General features: G+C 43.5%; 1 protein-coding gene across 3 annotated transcripts in view; it reads right to left on the bottom strand.

Moving 5' to 3' along the window:
• DPP3 (dipeptidyl peptidase 3) overlaps nucleotides 1-17,393 on the bottom strand; it is a 374,981-nt gene that overhangs the window by 46,418 nt on the left and 311,170 nt on the right. The window lies entirely within an intron of this gene.

Raw genomic sequence — 17,393 nt, 5'->3', positions numbered from 1 at the left:
TACCACTTTCTCCCTTTAGACATGTACTGTCCTCTGTAATCATTTGCCAAAAAAAAAAATTAAAATGCAGTGGAAAGAGTTAATCTCATAACTGATGACCTGTGACCATCAGGTAATATGGAGTAAATGGTAGGATAATTGTATAATTTGTTTATAATGGATACCTGCCTCACATTCACGAAGCATCATTACAAAGCTTCCCAGAAAAGCCACATGACCGAGTCCATATTACAAAAAAACAAAAATGAAAACCTACTCGTCATGTTTTTAACTACAGCAGGAGATGGCACATGACCCTGTCCTGAAAGCACTGCGACAAGTAATCTACGCTGGATTGCAGAGTCCATAAAGAAGTCAAGGCTCATTGATATAAAATATATCTATCTCACAAAAAACTGGATATAATTGGGAATATCCATATTCAAAACTGACAGTATAGCTTCTCAGTAGGTAAGCCTTTGGACCTGAGCTGTACATATATACGATTTAATGATGTCTTCAGTTTTACATAGATCTATCTACTGAGCGGCAAAGAGTGGTGCTCATAATTTGCTATTCCCATCACCAATGGCACCAAACCAGGCTGTGTAATGGCTCCAGTTCTGTCCGCCATTTACTTTTCGGCCAAGCTCTTGCATGCACTCAAATATCTCGCTTTTAGAGTACACATCCAGTTCAGGACAGATGGCAACATCTTCAATCTGCAAAGGCTCAAGGCTTGCACAAAGGTCACAGAGCAGCTACTAAGTGAACTATGGTTTGCAGACGACTGAGCTCTCACAGCACACACCCTGGAGGACATCCAGCTGCTTGTTGACCGCTTTGTCTAGGCCTCAGAATGCTTTGGCCTGACAATAAGACTGAGAAATACAGATCTTGTACCAACCTGCCCCTGGTCAAAACCCCCAAGATGCCGTCATTCCAATCAGCAATAAACCACTCAGCTGAATTCAGGAGTTCTGCGATAGTGGGAGTATCCTCTCCAACAACACCATGTTGGATGGTGAAATAACCCATTGTTGTACAAAAGTAAGCTCAACGTTCAGCAGGCCCACCCACAAGCTTCAGAAAGAGCATTAATTTGTCTCAAAATAATGATCAATGTCTACCAGGCAGTGGTTCTCACATCACTTATCTTTGGCTGTGATGCTTGGACAACTTACTGGCATCGCAGAAAGCAACTAAATCCATTAAATCTTCACTGTTTGAAATCTATTTGCAACATCAAGTGGCAGTACAAAATTCCTAACACCAAAGCTCTTGCAGGGTGCCGCATACCTGGTACTGACAGCATGCTCATGGAGCTCAGCTTCGCCTAGTCGGCCATATGGTTCGCATGGAGGATTCACGCGTACCAAAGGCAGTATTGTACAGACAGATGAGCACAGGAAACTCGCACAATAGGACGTCCCAAACTTAGATATCAAGACAATCTGAAAGCCAATCTTAGAACGTGTAAATTGGATGCCACTACATGGGGGGGGGGGGGGGGGAATAACAAACCTGGACAGATCCAAATGGAGAAGTCTCGGTCATCAAGCAATATCAACATTTGGGGAGAATAGAGTCAGGTCCCTACAGGACAACCGAGCACACCCAAAGCCAATGCCTCCATCCATCCCTCCCAACAGTGACTTCATAGGTAATATTTGCAATCACACCTGCAAATCAAGACTTGCTTTAACATCATATATGAGATGACATCACCCTAGAGCCTAGACGGTGACAACTGGTCTCTTAGCTGAACACTCATCCATTGAAGCGACAGGAAAATCCATTTATTACTTTATCTTTTGAACGAATGCTAATGTCTGCGATTAAAAATAAATAAATAAACCAATCTTGCCAAAAGGTGACCACGTGTGACTTCTTTAAGGTCACACTGAGGTGAACAGAGCTGCTATCCACCAGGAGCTATCCACCTTGAGGAATATCTGCCTACGAGAGATTCCGATGAGAATCTTTCTAGAGAGTAACCATGAAAAATATGCGTTTGCCTCATAACGTCACTAAATGACTTCATAATGTCTCAAAAGCTTGACATATCTAGAAAGCACTCATCGAGGTGTTCAATTTGAGGTACTACACGATATGGTTCCTAAAACTTGAAAATTTGACCTTGGGGTCAAAAACTTTCAACCTTCAGCGTTAACCATGAAGGTCAAGGCCAATCGCCACCAAAAATTAATCAGCTGAGCGCCAGACCATGAACTATATTCCCATGAAGTTTGAAGACGATCCGATCAAAATTACTCAAAAAATAAGGGTTTCGTCAACTCCCCTGATTTGCGACAAAGTGACCTTGACCTTCAAAATTTTATGCGCAGAAAGGGACCTCTATAGGCCTTTGATATGCGAAGTTACAAAAATTTCCAATGATAACTGTGCTCTGCAGAGTGATTTATACGTGATTACAGACAAAAAAAAAATAAAAACAAATGAAGGTCAAGGCAAATCCCCACCAAAAATTAATCAGCTGAGCGCCAGACCATGAACTATATTCCCATGAAGTTTGAAGACGATCCGATAAAAATTACTCAAAAAATAAGGGTTTCGTCGACTCCCCTGATTTGCGACAAAGTGACCTTGACCTTTGACCTTGACCTTCAAAATTTTATGCGCTGAAAGGGACCTCTATAGGCCTCTGATATGCAAAGTTACAAAAATTTCCAATCATAACTGTGCTCTGCAGAATTTTTTATACGTGATTACAGACAAACAAACAAAACAAAAAAAAAACATACAAGCTGACTAACATATCTTGCAAAAACTTCGTTTTGGCATGATAATAAGCTGTCCTGTTGCTTTGTCACAGCTGAGGCTAAGCTCTAGCACTGGTGCAGTGTTTCTGTAGATGAGCAAAGGAATGAACAAGCCGGGAGGCGACGATGATTCGCGGGAATTATTGAGGAAGCACTACCATAAAAACCTATCTCTTCCGTCAAAATTGACCAAATCAAATCGGATTTTTTTATATGTTGTACTTATGGACATTACGCACAGCTTCTAGGAAATGAAATTGTGAGAAAAAAATCGAGAAAAAAAGAAAAAGTTCAAGTGGGCGTGGCTCCGCCCACAATGGGCGTGGGGCGCCCCTCATACAAAAAGACACAACTCGACCATGATATCAAGCTTGTGTCAAAGTTTCATCAAGATCTTTGCTCTGGAGATGCTCTATGATGCTCTGGAGATGCGTCACGGAGCTATGCTCTGGAGAGAGTCACAAACAGACAGACACAGACACAACGAAAATAGTGGTCACTGCTGGTGCCCATGAACCAAAAAATTGAACTGCGACCAGAACAGAATAGCTTGCCTTTCTTTCGAAAGGTATTTGTGGTTTACAATCTCCAAATACTGTACTGCATATGAAATGACAGCAAATGGGAGTAATAATAATGCAGTATACTAGCTGGGAGGTGACGATGGTTTGTGGGAATTATTGAACAATGCCACGATAGGTACAATTGAGTTAGTGGAAGCTTTTGAGGAAGCCCTATCGTAAAAACCTATCTCTTCCGTCAAAATTGACCAAATCAAATCGGATTTTTTTATATGTTGTACTTATGGACATTGCACACAGCTTCTAGGAAATGAAATTGCGAGAAAAAAAAAATCGAGAAAATAAATAAAAACTTCAAGTGGGCGTGGCTCCGCCCACAAGGGGCGTGGGATGCCCCTCATACAAAAAGACACAAATAGACCATGATATCTAGCTTGTGTCCAACTTTGATCAAGATTGCATCAAACGTCACGGAGCTATGCTCTGGAGAGAGTCACAACAGACAGACAAGCCGGTAGGCAACGAGGGATCCGCTAGGATCGAAGCACTGGATACGATGCTTTTCATTCTGACAGATCCACCGACGAAGATTCATTGCCAAGACGTATTGGTTCACATACAATTGTTCCTCTGCCTGGCAAGATTTTTCCTATTGCGTATTTTGCCAACTGGCACTCCTCACAGGACTACCATTTGAAAAATAAAACCTAAATCAAAAATCGGCTCAAGTAAAATTTTCTAAATATCTCGAAGTGTTTAATTCCGAAGTCTCGTTTCTCCACATTCAAAACTGTAGGACAAGTATTGAAAATAGTGAACGCAGGTTGAGAAAAAGTATTTTTTCGAATATTGCGTATTTCAGCCCCGACACCCTTGGTGATCGAATCTGGAAAAATGCTGCGGTTCAATTTTGTAGTAGTTATTAAACTCTATCCATTCACCAAATTTGAACGTTCCGCCGTCGACGGTTTCCGAGGTAAAGGTCACTTGACATATTCCCTGGTTCACCACCTTTCCGCATTCGGAGGGCTGCCATTCGGAAACTATGAGAGATAGAGGAACGTTATGCTGTCGCGATAACTAGATGGGGATGCAAGGAATAGGCAGGAGTTGGTCCGGTCGCTCTACCTATCATAGAAGCCATGCTACGTCCGTTACCGTTTGGGTTCTTAAAACGCGGTTTTTCGGCCGCTGCATAGCAACGGGTGGTTGCTTAGCAACGAAACTCAAACGTGCACACTCCCAGCCCATATGGCACCTGTTCACCAAGTTTCATCAAAATCGGTTTGCTGGTTTGTGCTGTGGAGCCTCACGTTGCGCGCGCGCGCGCGCACACACACACACACACACACACACACACACACACACACACACACACACACACACACACACACACACACACACACACACACACACACACACACACACACACACACACACACACACACACACACACACACACACACACACACACAAAACCCGACAATAACGGATATCTAGCAAATCCCAACAGACAGACACACACAGACACAACGAAAATAGTGGTCACTGCTGGCGCCCGCGAACCAATGAAGATAATTAAGAGAGTAAAAAAAAAATAACATGGTTTGAGTCTGTCCTTTAAATATTTGAAACAAGTGCTTGAACCATTCGCCAAGTTTCATCAAAATCGGTTTACTGGTTTGTGCTGTGGAGCCTCACGTTGCAGACACACACACACATACACACACACACACACACACACACACACACACACACACACACACACACACACACACACGCACACACACACGCACACGCACACACACACGCACACACACACACGGAAAACCCGACAATAACGGATATCTAGCAAATCCCAACAGACAGACAGACACACAGACACAACGAAAATAGTGGTCACTGCTGGCGCCCACGAACCAATGAAGATAATTAAGAGAGTAAAAAAAAATAACATGGTTTGAGTCTGTCCCTTAAATATTTGAAACAAGTGCTTGAACCATTAATCAATGGAAAATCCAGCATACAAGTTTACAGAAAAGTCAGTAATAAGCAGGTGTTTCAGGCCAACTATGAAACAAGCCCTCAAGCAAATAGGACAATCCGACAGTGCTAAAGTCATTCTGGCATTACCACAAATTACAAACGATATTTATATTCATTTTTAAAGGTCATATTGGGACATTATATGGAGAAACACTTTTACTAAATTAAATAAAACAACTGCTTCGGCATTAATGGACTGCATGGCACTCATCATGCCTCCCCTCATCCTGTTTTTTTTTGGCCGAATTGCTCCCTTCCACCAAGCCATCTTCGTCAGCATTGTGCCAGGGTCTGTTGGCAACTCACTCAATCGTGCTGTTGAAAGCAGGTCACTTACTCGGTGTGAAACCTGGGAAGATCAATTTGAGTTCATTTTACAGGTGTGTCATCCCTGAAAGAGCATGGGCGCAACATGACACTGCCGTACAACTTATTGCAGCAGCATTCGTGTAAAAATATTTTCATAAGTGCTTGAGTCGGGCTTTGGAAGCTGTAGAAAGTGACACCTAATGGTGGTGCTAATTGCAATGAATGCGGACTTAAGACAGGTTGGAAGGTGGAAAAACAGAAAATCAAATGGTAGTTTGAGGACAGGCATGATGCAGATGTGGAGGTGTGAAGGTCTTGCTGTTGTTGTTATGGTGATACATATATAAATAACTGAATTTAGACGTGTATTTAAGTCATGCCCATTATGTTTGATAATAACAAGCGTGGGTAATGAGCATATTAAAAAGATGGAGTTAAGTCGATGGCACGCCATTACAAATCCCCGCGCTTCTCACCGAAAGCAAAGTCAAAAAAATGGCAAAAAGTTCCAGCAGGAATGACCCAATATAAAAATTTTGAGTCAAATTTTTTTCCCCGTTTTGAACCCTGTGACTCTAAAGCCTGTATCTCACTGGGCTGTGACAGCTTGCGACAAAATGCGAACAGGATTCTCCAAAATGTCTCGAAATGTTCGCGGTGGTTCTCAATTTCCTCGCGTGAGTCACAGGACGTCGCTCTGGTGTCGCTTGAATTTTGAACATGTTCAAAAAATTCGTGCGACAAATTTTCTCTCAAAATAGTCGCAGAGTCATCACGGTTGTCTCGAACCAATCTCGAACCCTTCTCAATTTAGTTTCCGTGAGTCGGAAGGTGCTACAAATGTGAGACAACTTTGTGAGGGATTGGCGACCTATGAAACTGAATTATGACTGATTGGAGAAAAAAACGATAATCTGTCCTGGGACCCCTGAGAGTTTCGTAATTATATCGCAATTTGTTCTCAATGACATGAGACATATGCAAATGTGAGGTATTCGTGAGACATACGCAAAAATAAATTCAGTGTGATTCCAAGTGAAAATTATCGCTATTTTATCGCAATTTTGTGTCTCCAACTAGTCGCGAGCTGTCGCAGCCCAGTGAGATACAGGCTTTCGTCTCCATCCCCGAGGGCATTAGCCAGGGAGTAAATCCAAAAAAATTGTCACATATTTAATGCGCCCTCCAATGTCGATTACATATACAATGTTTCATTTAAAAATATTTTTAAATGTGCCCGTAATAGCATTTTTTGATATTTCACCCTTCGACCCCAATCCCAGGGGGGCAGGGTCAAAAATGATACTGCTCTCACACCTTCTTGACATATCTTCTTCTTTCGGCTCGCTCCCGTTAGGGGTCGCCACAGCGGATCAACCGTCTCCATTTCGCTCTATCCTCCACATCTTCCATTGACACTCCAACCACCCGCATGTCCGCACTCACCGTATCCATGAACCTCTTCTTTGGCCTTCCTCTTCTCCTCCTGCCTGGCGGCTCCATCTTCAACATCCTTCTCCCGATATACTCCGCTTCCCTCCTGAGCACATGTCCAAACCATCTCAATCTCGCCTCTCTCACTTTGTCTCCAAACCGTCCTACCTGCGCTGTCCCTCTAATATACTCATTCCTTATCCTGTCCATCCTCGTCACTCCCAACGAGAATCGCAGCATCTTTAACTCTGTCACCTCCAGCTCCGCTTCCTGTCTTTTTGTTAATGCCACCGCCTCCAAACCATACAACATAGCTGGTCTCACTACCGTCTTATATACTTTCCCCTTCACTCTTGCAGCTATCCTTCTGTCACAAATCACTCCTGCAACTCTTCTCCAACCACTCCATCCTGCCTGCACTCTCTTTTTCACTTCTCTCCCACACTCTCCGTTACTTTGGACAGTTGATCCCAAGTATTTAAACCCATCCACCTTCCCCACCTCAACTCCTTGCAACCGCACCATACCACCACCCTCCCTCTCATTTACGCACATGTACTCCGTCTTACTCCAACTGACTATCATTCCCCTTCTCTCCAGTGCGTACCTCCACCTCTCGAGGCTCGCCTCAGCCTGCTCACTACTCTCCCTACAGATCATGATGTCATCCGCAAACATCATAGTCCATGGGGACTCCAGTCTGGTCTCGTCCGTCAACCTGTCCATCACCATTGCAAACAGGAAAGGGATCAGAGTCGATCCTTGGTGCAATACCACTTTTACCTTAAACCGGTCCGTCATTCCTACCGCACACCTCACCGCTGTCACACTGTCCTCATACATATCCTGCACGATCCTCACATACTTCTCCACCACTCCCGACTTCCTCATACAATGCCATAACTCCTCTCTTGGCACCCTATCATAAGCTTTCTCTAAATCCAAAAACACACAATGTAACTCCTTCTGGCCTTCCCTATACTTCTCCATCAACATTCTCAAAGCAAACATCGCATCAGTGGTGTTCTTTCCTGGCATAAACCCATATTGCTGCTCACAGATCGTCACCTCTCCTCTCAACCTAGCTTCCACTACTCTTTCCCACAACTTCATGGTGTGGCTTAACAACTTTATCCCTCTGTAATTTCCACAGCTCTGCACATCACCCTTATTCTTGAAAATCGGAACCAGTACACTTAATCTCCACTCCTCCGGCATCCTCTCACTTTCCAAGACTTTATGAAACAATCTGGTTAACAACCCCACTGCCATCTCTCCTAAGCACTTCTATGCCTCCACTGGTATACCATCTGGGCCAACCGCCTTTCCACTTTTCATCTTCTTCATAGCAGTCCTCACTTCATCCTTACTGATCCACCCCACTTCCAGATTCACTCTCTCCACCTCTTCCAACCTTCTCTCTCTCTCTCATTTTCTTCATTCATCAGCTCCTCAAAGTACTCCATCCACCTTCTCAACACACTCTCCTCGCTCGTCAGCACATTCCCATTTGTGTCCTTTATCACCCTAACCTGCAGCACATCCTTCCCAGCTCGGTCCCTCTGTCTTGCCAATCGGTATAAATCCTTTTCCCCTTCTTTTGTATCCAACTTCTCATACAGCTCATCATATGCCTTTTCCTTGGCCTTTGCCACCTCTCTTTTTGCCTTTCGCCACCACTCCTTGTACTCCTGCCAACTTTCATCATCTCTCTGACTATCCCACTTCTTTTTCGCCAACCCCTTCTTCCTTATACTTTCCTGTACTTCCTCATTCCACCACCAAGTCTCCTTATCTTCCTTTCTCTGTCCAGATGTCACACCAAGTACCTTCCTAGCTATCTCCCTCACAACTTCTGCTGTCGTTGCCCAATCATCCCACCCATCTTTACCACCATCCAACACCTGTCTCACCTCCTCCCTAAATTTCACGCAACAGTCTTCCCCCTTCAGCTTCCACCATCTGGTCCTTGGTTCAGCCCTCACTCTCTTCCTCAACCTCACCTCTAAAGTCATCCTAGAGACCACCAATCGATGCTGTCGAGCTACACTCTCCCCTGCCACCACCTTACAGTCACTAATTTCTTTCAGGTTGCATCTCCTGCTTAAGATGTAATCCACCTGTGTGCACTTTCCTCCACCCTTGTATGTCACCCTGTGTTCCTCCTTCTTCTTAAAATACGTGTTTACCACTGCCATTTACATTCATTTTTCAAAATCAACACCATTTGCCCTTCCACATTTCTCTTGTTGAGACCGTACCTACGCATCACCTCCTCATCCTCTTTATTCCCTTCCCCAACATGCCCATTGAAATCTGCTCCAATCACCACTCTTTCATCCCTGGATACACTCTCCACCACTTCATCTAACTCACTCCAGAAATCTTCTTTATACTCCATCTCACACCCCATATGCGGGGCATATGCACTGATGACATTCATCATCACCCCTTCAATTTCCAACTTCACACTCATCACTCGGTCAGACACTCTCCTCACCTCCAATACCCTCTTGACATAATCTTCCGTCAGGATTACCCCGACACCATTTCTCCTCCCATCCACACCATGGTAGAACAGTTTGAAACCACCTCCAATGCTCCTAGCCTTACTCCCCATCCACTTGGTCTCTTGTACACACAGTATGTCCACCTTTCTGCTCTCCATCATATCAGCCAACTCTCGCCCTTTGCCAGTCATCGTCCCAACATTCAGAGTTCCAACTCTCACATGCCATTTCTACCCTTCCCCCCTCTCCCACTGCCTCCGGACTCGCCTTCCCAGTCTCCTTCTCCTCCTTCGCCCAGCAGTAGCACAATTTCCACTGGTACCCTGCTGACCACCGGTACCGGTGGCGGTCGTTGGTAACCCGGGCCTCGACCGATCCGGTATGGAAATTCGTTTTGTTGTCCGCATAATGATTTGGCATAGGTTTTTACGCCGGATGCCCTTCCTGACGCAACCCTGGTCACCTCTTACGACACACAGGGATATGGGACACCTATTCTAACCGGGGCATACACCGGGCCCAGTACAACTGGTACTCGTTTCACCGACCTCGGAAGGATGGCAGGCTGAGTCAACCCCCTGGTGTTTTCGACTTGGTTTTTATATATATACATATATATATATATATATATATATATATATATATATATATATATATATATATATATATATATATATATATATATATATATATATATATATATATAAATAAATATATATATATATATATATATATATATATATATATATATATATATATATATATATATATATACATACACACACACATATATATTAATTCAGTGTCCCAACGGGGCTTGAACTCAGGACCTTTTGGGTCCCAAGCCACTGCCCTAACCACTGCGCCAACACCTTCTTGATATATGGTGATCATAACTACCAAGTTTGGTGAATTTCTGTACAACAGTTTAGGAGGAGATAGCGTGACAGACAGACAAAGCCGATTACAATATTGTTTTTTTTTAAAAGCATGGGGATAATAAATTAAAGAATATCAATACATATCTTCAATAATGACAAATTTGTGTTTGAAATCATGATTTGAGAGAGCTTGGCATCGATTTAAGTGGACTCATACTTTTTCACCCCACTGTAGGTGATGATGAAAATGGAAAATCGTCGATAAACCAACAATAAAATAATTCATCTTCAATATAACGAACAATGCCAACTCTCTACCTAATCGCTGCTGACTCAATGCATCGTGGAATAACGGGTTAAATCGCAGGCTTTATGGCAGATTGAAATTTAGCAAAAACGACAGCAAGTCTCACTCTAGCATCTCGATGATCTTCCCAACAGTTGCTCCAGTAGCGGTTCAGTCTGCACAGCAGGAAGTCTCTAAAACAGCTTGGCTTCTACCTTCTATTATTTTCTTCCTGGCATGATACATTTCAGATTGCTTGCATGATTAATATATCACCTCGACTCTTCTGCGTGCAGTGGTGGGTTTGAGTGTGCTGTTGAGCGTTCTATGGGTTTGCTGAAAACTATGTCTCTGTAGCAGTACTTTGACAGCTAGGTCCAGGAGATCCAAGCTTGTTTTGCCAGCAAGCTTGGAACTCCTGGACCTAGCTAAATGCTGCCGGCCATTCCAAAACCATGGGATGATGTTGGCTGTCAGATGGAGAGTTCGTGCTAATTAATTGTCCAATCAACATCCTCATGGGACTTGGCACCGTGCTCGTGGGATGGAGCTCACGGATAATTATCAGCCTGCAAAAGGGACGGTTCACCGAGCTCCAGGTGTAGAGAAGCAGCAATCCACCTGTATCTATTCATTTATTTGTCAACTATATGCCTCTGGCCATCCACACCAACCTCATCATGTCTATAGTGGCAAGGAAGAAGCAGAGGGGAGAGGAAAGGAGAAGGTATGGCAAATGCTGAAGTGCGATTTAACAATAATTTACGTGTCAAAGGAGCACTCCCGTCCTCAGACAAGGAAGGACCTGCAGAGAATTTTCATCATGCACACCGAGTTTCACTGCTGTGTTTTCTATTTTCCTCCCCTTTTATTCTGTTCCATCCTTCATTCCTCTTCTGCTTGTTGTTTCAAACTAAATATTTATTTGTTGTACATTGCATATCATTGTCATTCTGCCATATGTCATAGCTGCAGTAGTTCGAGGAAACCTCAATGTGCACACGATTGCTGTTCTCCGATTTTGTCTTAATTTACTCGTCTCTTTTTATTCACCTTGCCTGTTCTCAAAGGGATTGGAGAGGCTATTGTAATCAGGTGTGTGTGTGTGTGTGTGTGTGTGTGTGTGTGTGTGTGTGTGTGTGTGTGTGTGTGTGTGTGTGTGTGTGTGTGTGTGTGTGTGTGAAATTTCTCTGGCTTCATTATTGGAAATATGGTGCAGAAATTGGTCTTTATTTTGATTTTGCACTTATCATCCCTGTTTGTTTTGTTTCAGTAAGAATCGCCCCAAAATCTCACATCAACAGCCTGGCAATGTCCCAGGAAAATGAGCTCACAGGATAACATCACTACTCTGAGCTCGTCAGATGAGACCAGAATTAAATAAAACCTTTGAACTTTCAAGCAATTTCCACAGCATTCCAAAAGGTTTCCTTTTACCAGAGTAAGGAGTAGCCAGCCTCAAAGATAAATATTCGATACACAACCAAATCAATGAACTCTGTTGACACACACTGCTTTGAGGGATTTCAAAAGAAGTCCATATGCTGATTTAACTTCAATGAAAACAATATTACAAATCGGCGACTCGTTATAAAACGTCTTTGTGAAATCACCTCGATGTTGCCTTCAAGAGATGGGATTTCAAGGATACGTGGCAAAAATGTTAATGCATGTGTCGAATAAAGGTCCGAACGAGGGGCCATAGGAAACGCGTTAAAAGTTCTTGTTAAAACAAAATAAAAACAATAAGCACTCTTGGCACCTGTTGTAAGATGCCCGTACGTAGTGGATAGTAGTACACACAAATGCTTTCTATTTCAAGCTTATCAAGAGATTAAATGATACTGCCATCTCCTAATGCTGCTCTTTCACACACCGCTGCTAGCTATCAATTGGGAGCGGTTCTAATCGTTTCGTTTCCTCTGAAAGGATAAAATAAAAAAAAAAGCCTCAGTACTTTGAAACACAAGCAAATCCAATTCAACAAGGCCACTTTGATGATAAAAAAAAATACCGTTACAAAAACAGCATTAGCTCCATCCTTGTATGTGAAAGCCAACCCGATCACATTTATTGAACACCTTGTGCAGTGAAAGCAGATAAATTTCATTCTCATCTGTAGAAAATCCTGCCACACATATTACTGTACTGTATTATAAACCCAGGCGATTTGAATAAATAAAATAAATATATAAATAAGTAAATAATAATAATAATAATAAATAAAATAAATAAATAAATAAACAAGAAAAGGATGTCATGTAGAGCACAATACTTGCAAAATTTACCCCCCTCTTCAAAGGTTGCCGTGGATACATCAAATTGTCCATTTCAGTAAGCTTAAAATTGACTATCCTACTCAAAGTTCAGTTCAATCTGATGAAAATCGATTATTTTTCAGATTGAAATTGATGATTTTAGAAGTTTGACCTTGAGTTGACCTTTAGACCTCAAAAATAGTGGCTTTCCCAATTCAGTGATGGACTATGCAAATCCTGTTCAAATTTTAAGTTGATAGGATGTAAAATGACAATTTTTGAGTTAAAAATTGATGATTTTAGAAATTTGACAAATTTGTTGACCTTTGACAAATGACCTTTTGAGCTCAAAACAAAAGGCTTCTTGCTTATGACAAACTCTACCATGTGGTGAAGTTTCATGAAGATCGGCTTAGAATTGTGACCTGTACGTGATTGACAAACAGACAGACAGACAGAGAATAACAAAATCTGCTGACCATGATAAGTACTTGAAAAATCTTCGATTTTGTAATTAACATACAAGCAGAGAGACAAACAGACAGAATAACAAAATCGACTGACCAATATACTTGAAAAATCTTCGATTTTGTAAGTAATAAATAAGGCAACAAGATTCTGGCATAATTATTGCTGTGTAGCTTCAACTCAAAGTTAATTGGTATCCTATTTATCATTTGGTTTTCCAGATTGGGTTCGATACTTGATGGAGTCTGATTTAACTATAATAAACAATTGTGGTATAATTCAAGCGGGGGGGGGGGGGGGGGAGGATATGATGAGCATTCAGTCCTTCGGATAAGGAAGAAAAAGCAGCTGTCATAATGGAAGTTGAGGCTCATGGAAGGACTGAGTGACAGATGTTAGAGGCACAAAAAAACCAACAACAGTGGAGGGCAACAACCTGACAAGGGGCATTATATTGTTACGAATTCGCGCCCACCGGCGTGCGATCGACCGCGTTTCCCTAATAGCAGCCGCGTCGCCCACCGGACGGACAATTCAGTCATGACCTTCCGGAACAATGCCGGAACCCTGTCACGGGTGGGTCTTCAACCCCACCACGGCCTAGCCAATTTTCTACCCGCGCAAAATAGGGTCAATCGCCGAATATCGATATACCTAAGTACCTGCGCAGGTAGCCTACCGGGAGACCGTACCTCGGCACAGGTCGGCTCGGACACGAACCGCTCAAGTGGTCCGTTCCGTTCTGCAGTGATAACCGAGCGGGTATTATCGCCCGACCTCGCCGGATCCGATTCTATTTAACGGGTATTTAACAACCCAACTATTATTCCGCAATGCAAGATGGCATTTCAATGGGGAGAAAGGAGGATGCAACGAACGGGGTACATTTAACCAAGCACATTTATTTCAATTAACACGTATGCACGTATGTACAGCCAAAGCAATCATGCACGGGACGGGGACAAAGAGACACGAGCAAGGCAAAAACACTACGACCGACTATTATTTAGTAATGTACAGTCACTTACTCAGTTTTACTTACAGGACACGGCGCCACCAACATTCATTCAAAAGAAAGGAAAAGGCCACCCTCAAAGATGAGGGTGCCAGACAGGGTCCGTAGACCTTTATGACGTGGAGCCTGGATGACCGAACGGGCCCACGAGACCGTTGCAGGTTACCTGCACCCTCGTGGTGCGATGGTGGGTGAGTCGCGACGTTTGTGCCCCACGGCAGCGAGGACAGCCGCGGCTGAGCTCGGCCTTCCACGGGGCCAGCGAGCTCTCTCCGGCGCTCTCCACACGGATGCGCAGGCTTGCGCGACAGAGCTGGCAAAGCGGCGGCTCCCATCCGCGTCCCTGGTGCCACGCCCAAACTCCCCACAGACTGCGAGCTCCGACGACTCGACCCGAACCACCGAACCCTAGACTTTCTGAAGACCAAGACGAAACCACCAACGCACACGACACACACACACACACACACACACACACACACACACACACACACACACACACACACACACACACACACACACACACACACACACACACACACACACACACACACACAGACGAAAACCACCACGAAGACCCAGACCTGGCATCCTGCGTGCACTTATATTCCTCAGTTCAAACGCCTCACTCCTCCCCGTTTTTCGCTCCGCCCCCACTTCCAGCTGCTGCGGAAAGCTTCGAGAAAGGGGGCGTTCCTTATCTCCAGCGCCTCACTTCCACGAACCGACCAATGACGAACGATCTCCCCGATCGGCGCGTGGGAAAACAGGCGGGAAAAAAAAAACAGGTGGTTTGGTTTGTGGAGAAGGGGATCGGCAGAGGGTTGTGGTTTGGTTTGTGGAGAAGGGGATCGGCAGTTGGTGTAGCGGGGAAGGTGGTTATGGTGCTTAAAATGTGGTTGGTCCAAAATAATGATAGTCAAAGAAAAACACTATCTCAAAGGATCACAGCCCTGTTACACAAATAAATCCCATTAAACAACGGTGGGGAAATCTAACTGAACACAGACTTATCGATCTCACTGAACTAAGGACCTTTATGGTGTTCTGCGAATTTCCACAGCCGTAACAATATACTGCATAGACAAAAACGAAAAAGGTATAGATAGAGTCAGCGTGAGAAGCATTAATGACAGAATTGTGCGAGGAAAATGGGAAAAAACGTGGCCGCCAAGTTAGAAGAGAATAGGTAGTCCACAGGACAAAGACAAAGCTGTGCCTGACATGTACGTCTGGGAGAAAAAGGGTTGACATGAGTAGTCGTGACAATCGGCCTAGTAGTACAACCTTATAGTATGAAGGATAGAGAAGAAAGAAGGTGGTAATAGCAGAGGATTTAGGAGAAGGAACAGTAGCAGGCACAATATCAGATGGTCAGGAGAGAAAGGGTGGGAAGGCCACAAGGTAGCAGGGGAATCGGGGGGTTATATGTGGCAGGTAGTGCAAGTAACTTCTGTGTAACTTCTGCTTTACCTCATCACTGTACACAATGAATTGGTAAAAAATGATTGAGATGCTTATCCCATGAACATACACAGCACACAGCCCACTGCCAGGGTCCATCCATCCATTGGGACCATACTCTGTGCAGAGCGTTGGTGCTGCCTAAGCAGTCTCCTTGGCTATTGGACACAATCCTGGACGGGTCACCACTCCGACACAGGATACCAGCATGCTGGCACTCATTTTGCTGACCTGGGAAGAATGACAGGCAGAGTCAACCCCACCTGGTATTAATTCAACAGCTGAGTGAGATATGAACTCAGGATCCTAGTATCCCAAGTCCACCAAGCAAACCATTCATCCAACACAAGGCATCCTTCCAGGGTAGCCTCCTCCAAAGACCATTTGGGTGACATATTTACCATCCACGCCACTCTGTAGCAATAAAGCCAGCCATATTAGGTACTTGAAAGCATACCTGCCATGGCCGAACTGTCCACCTGATCATTTCATCAGCGCAGAAACGATACGAGCCAACTCAGGCGGCCAACTGTCAATTACACAGGAGGAAGAAGATGGACAAGGATTGCTGTGTTGTTTAAAATGGGTTCCATCTCCCCCTCCATGGAAAAGAGTTGCTCTGGTGTACTTGTGCATTTTATATAGCATATAGAGAATGTAGTTATTGTGCACAGAAATGTGCCATATTGTGTAGTGCGTTTGATTTATGTGCTCGGGTATGTTTTAATAAATAAATGAATGTATATATATATATATGTGTATATATATATATATATATATATATATATATATATATATATATATATATATATATATATATATATATATGCTGAATTAAGTGGTTAGCGGAAGGGCCTCATGCATATATTTAGGATAGTTCCTTTGGAGATGTGTCTTGTGTGGAGGAACTCCCTCTAAGACGTTAGACTCGAGCCCCTTACCCTGGTTCTGGTTGGGAAATCATTGGATATCGAGATTCTCCAACATTAAAGTGGAAGTGGGGGAAGTCATTGTTACATGCATGAAGATGTGATACGTACACAATTATATGTGTGTTACATAATATAAATTGACCACCCTTCCTTCCCCCAGCCCCCCACCCCCCAAAAATGTAATTTTGTACATAAACATTGATACATAAACTCCATTAGTACATAACCTCTTTGTGCTCAGACATACCTGACCAAATAAGTCAAACATATTGTGTCATGATTGTGTGTGAATATCATTGTTAAGGTCAAATATTAATTACGAGCAGGGATCTAGGGAATATCTGCGCAATGTAGAATGTGACTTCAAGTCCTCAAATCCCTCCCACCACCCGCCCCCTCCCCCCCCCCCAATCTGCCACCTCATAAACCCCAAGTAAAAAACCCTCCCTCCCCCAACCCTAAGGCTTCAATCCTTTACCCTCTCTAAGCCTTTAAACCTCATTCCCA

This window comes from Eptatretus burgeri, chromosome 7 (genome assembly GCF_056783735.1).
Source record: "Eptatretus burgeri isolate ZD-2024b chromosome 7, Ebu_testis_v1, whole genome shotgun sequence".
Classification (NCBI taxonomy): Eukaryota; Metazoa; Chordata; class Myxini; order Myxiniformes; family Myxinidae; genus Eptatretus; species Eptatretus burgeri.
Note: the sequence above shows the minus strand (reverse complement) of the source record. Positions and strands in the feature narration are given on the sequence as shown.